We start from the raw sequence: 4632 nt of genomic DNA on the forward strand, positions 1-4632 counted from the left end.
GGTGTGCCACCATCTGATCCTTTATTTTAGCATTCTTGTTTCAAATATTTTATTTGATTTATTAAATTTCATTATTTTACATTTGGAATTGATCTTTTTTTTTTTTTTAACAGAGCACTGTTTAGATCTGGTTTATGATAGTGCGGGGGGCGGGGGAGTTGAACCTGGGACTTCAGAGCTTCAGAATGAAAGCCTCTTTGCATAACCATGAAGTCATATTCCCTTGTGCTATTTTACCACTCTGTATGATAGCAAGGGGCTATAAACAACCTGAAAAACATATTAATGGGAGATAAGTTCAATATACCATGCTATATCCAGTCAATGGAGGACAATGTGAAAAAATACAGTGTATCTACACATATATTGCAAATTGACCTAAAAAAGAAATGTGATTATCCCATTTTTAAAAATTTGAAGGTGGGGGCCAGGTGGTGGCACACCTGGTTAAGCACACTTGTTACAGTGTGCAAGGACTCAAATTTGAGTCCCTGGTCCCCACTCAGGGTGAGTTTCATGAGTTGTGTGTGAGTAGAGAGACAGGTGTCTCTCTCTCTCTCTCTCTACAACTCCCTTACCTCTCAATTTCTGGTTGTGTTTATCCAATAAATAAATAAAGATCAAGAAAATTTTTAAAAAATAAATAAAGTAAAAAATTGAAGTTACAGGATATATTATTTTGTATTAACAAAATAAGCAAGCTTAGCTTGTAAGTAAATATTTGTAAAACTACACTGGGTAAATTATGGAGAAGTGTATATGAAAAATGTGGAAAGGTACAGAAGAATCTGGTTACATTGCTTACTTCAGAGAATAGAGTTGAATGGGTAAAGAAAGAGACCAGCATACTTTAAAGACGACTCTTTAGGCACTATCAGGCCACCCCATCAGCCGGGGGCCCTGCAGGAAGTCCTGGGATTCCCACACAAACACGATGAACCTAGGCCTTGAATAGATCCCTCTCTCCATTTTCACTGGTCATCTCCATCAGGAACAACATAATGGACCCCTTTGGGGGGCCCCCATAGGACCTTGCCCTCAAGTGGATCAACAATGGTAGAGAATGTTCCATCCTCTAAAGGGGGATTGGACAACATACTCTACCACCTGAAGAAGATGGGTCCTGAAATTGGTGCAACCCGGAATATTCCTACTGATGACCACAGAATGCAAGTTTGGACTTACAGGGATGTAGAGGTTACATAGGCTTCTATGCTGAATAAGGGCACCAGATCAAATCTATGGGGTTTATAGTCAACAATATGTATACACATTTCCCATGTTTGGGAACTACTCTCTTCCTTTATCCAGCTTTCTAGCCCTTTTTCCAGCCATGACATCATCTCCCCAGACAATAACTTGGGTCCACCTGCATGTCAGATATCAGGCTCATGCAAAAACTACTATAGTCATGGGCCCTTTGGAATATACCTAAAATAGACCTACTAGCTATTTCCAAAACGGAGACCCCAAATCTTCATCTGCAATATTCCAGCCTTTTGGTTAATGATTAGTCACAATTTGTATGGCTTTATATGTTAACTCTTTTCAGCCACCAAGTTCCAAATGCTACCATGATACCAACCAGACTTCCCTGGACAGACCACCCCATCAATGTCTCCTGGAGCTCAGCTTCCTCAGAGCCCTGCCCCACTAGGGAAAGAGAGAGAGAGGCTGGGAGTATGGATCGACCTGTTCATGCTGAGCCCATGTTCAGTGGGGAAGCAATTACAAAAGCCAGACTTTCAACCTTCTGCACCCCATAATGACTCATTCCACACTCCCCTGGGGTTAAAGAATAGGAAAGCTATCAGGAGAGGGGATGGGATACGGAGCTCTGGTGGTAGGAATTGTACCCCTCTTATCCTATAGTCTTGTTAGTGTTTCTATTTTATAAATAAATTAATTTTTTTAAAAAGTTCATTTTTACATACTCCATTGTCTGACACCCCCCCCACACACACACACACACCCTTACCCATAGTATTGCTCAATCTGGTCTATGGTGGTCCTGTGGATTGACCTTGGAGATTCAGTTTCAGGGATGAAAATCTTTCGCCGAACCATTATGGTATCTCCCCACCTCCACTCCCACCTTTCTGCCCCCCAGCCTCCTTGACTTGCTAACTATAAATTATTTTATAATGCTGAAGAAGAACAATGAAACATATTGCAAAAAGCAGAGAGACTAAAGATGGACTTGGGAGTGCTTGCAGGCCACAGTCAACATTAGAGACTGTCCCTGTGTGAGTGGCTGGTCTCTGATGACATTTGCAGACCTGGCAGCCATCACTTGGGAAAACATGGAACATTTAGCCTCTGTTGTAGCGTCACGGAATAAAACAAGGACTGGGACTGTCAGCCCAAAACGAAAAATAGTGATTTACATAAACATATGTGACATAAATGTATTCAATGACTTTGAGCTATCTCACTTTAAACAGATAAAATTAATTAAAACTAGTGCAAGTTTCTGGTAACTGTACTCCAACTTCCCATTATTTATGTAGGGCGCTGAGAATTGGAATACATCACAGATTCTTAAATCACTTCCTGAATCAGGAGGAGGAAAGGGAGTTGCAGTGTGTGCCAGGCACTAAGCTGGGCACCATGCCTACATCATCCAATGTGATCTTTCCAGTACTCAGGCAAAGTAGGAGAAAAGGGGAAAAACATGTTCACTCACTCACCTACTCCCTCACTATTGTAAGTACAGAAGCTAGAAAAAGCCAACCATGGCAAGGGTGACTGCTTCCTTTGCTTTTACTAAGTGCAATTTGTAATTACAATGTAAGTGGTTTTTCTTTTTTCTTTTTTCTTTTTTACCAGAGCACTGCTCAGGCTTATGGTGTTATGGAGGACTGAACCTGGGACCTTGGAGCTTCAGGCATAACAGTCTGTTTGCATAACCATTATGCTGTTTCCCTTGTCCTATGGCCTTAAAAAATAAAAATAATAATAAATATAAATAAAACAATAAAGTAAAATAATAATAAATATAAATAATAAAATAAAGACAGAGAGAGAGAAGTTCAAGGAACACTCTACACAGTTGTGCAGGTTGATTCGGTGTCAGGGAGGAGTTCACGCTGTAGACATGCTGGAGTGAAGCATAGGATATTGATGCCCCCTCCCTCTGGTTATCAAGCTACAAAGGAAAAGTCACTCTGCCTTATAACCCACACAATGAACTGGCACAGAAGGGCATACACAAACACTGCTGTTACTCATATGCATCGCTTAGTCTGCCCTCACCCAAATCCATGCCACTAAGGTTACGCTTCTTGCTTGTTCTCCATCTCCTCCTCACTCCACCCCCACCCCGACCCCCACCAGAGCACTGCTCAGCTCTTGCTTATGGTGGTACCAAGAACTGAACCTAGGACTTCAGAGCCACAGACATGAAAGTCTTTTGCATCACCACTATACTATCTTCCCTGCCCATTGGCCTCCACTTTTTTTTTATATTTATTTCCTTTTGTTGCCCTTGTTGTTTTATTGTTATTATTAATGTCGTTGTTGTGGGATAGGACAGAGAGAATTGGAGAGAGGAGGGGAAGACGGGGGGGGGGAGAAAAAGATAGACACCTGCAGTATTGCTTCACAGCTTGTGAAGTGACTCCCCTGCAGGCGGGGAGACGGGGGCTCAAACCGGGATCCTTAGGCCAGTTGGTACACTTTGTGCCACCTACGCTTAACCCACTGTGCTACCGCCTGACTCCCAGGCCTCTACTATTAAAAAGTACAGTTCCGTGCTCGCTTAAGCAGCACATATACTAAAATTGGAATGATACAGAGAAGATTAGCATGGCCCCTGCACAAGGATGACACACAAATTCGTGAAGCCCAGATTGCTGCGGAGGTGGCTAAACTCTTGGATCTGAAGAAACAGCTGGCTCTAGCTGAGGGGAAGCCCCTGGAAGCCCCTAAAAGCAAGAAGAAAAAATAAAAATGAGAGCTTGACTTATAGAAAGTTGCTTTAATGGATATGGACAATAATAAATAAATGTACAACATATATATATAGTACAGTTCCCAATAGCGCTTCCCTAGTTCCAATCCCTCCCTTGCCTTAATGAGGGGATGAAGGTGAGATGGGAGGTAGACTGCCAGGAACACCTGCCCTAGCCTTACAGGAAAGAGACAGCAGGAAGAATGAACAAGTGCAGGTGTAGGCATATGTGTTCTCAGTCAGGACATTGTGTGCTCGGGTTCAGAAAAATGCCCCCCACCACACACACACACACACACACACACACACACACACACACTTATTCAAACTATACAAAGTGTAACAAAATCCTACTAATTTTCACACAGATGTCATGTAGATCTTCAGAAGCCCTGCAAATAAGTGACAAGAGACATAACACAACACCAGGCACCTCTCCTCTATCAGCTGTATGACTCTGGAAATAAATATGTGGTCATGCGCACTATCTGCATTTTGAAATACTATGAATATAAGATGTCACTCTAAACAAATCTCCATTTCTTTAGCCATCAGAGCACTAGAGGCCAGCTAGTCTGTTCCTGGTTCCTAGACACAGGAGAACCAAAGCCATCAGGACAGATTGATGTCTACAGCCCAGGAGTTGAGGGAGACAGTATATTCAAAAGACTATTCAAAAG

The 4632-nt window shown here is 42.2% G+C and overlaps 1 non-coding gene across 1 annotated transcript; it reads left to right on the top strand.

Moving 5' to 3' along the window:
* The first annotated feature begins 3752 nt into the window (after positions 1–3752).
* On the top strand, positions 3753–3856 carry LOC132537181 (U6 spliceosomal RNA). Its single transcript, XR_009548644.1, has one exon. It is a non-coding gene; the product is annotated as a U6 spliceosomal RNA (small nuclear RNA).
* Positions 3857–4632: the final 776 nt, after the last annotated feature.

Source organism: Erinaceus europaeus, chromosome 2, assembly GCF_950295315.1.
Source record: "Erinaceus europaeus chromosome 2, mEriEur2.1, whole genome shotgun sequence".
NCBI classification, from domain to species: Eukaryota; Metazoa; Chordata; class Mammalia; order Eulipotyphla; family Erinaceidae; genus Erinaceus; species Erinaceus europaeus.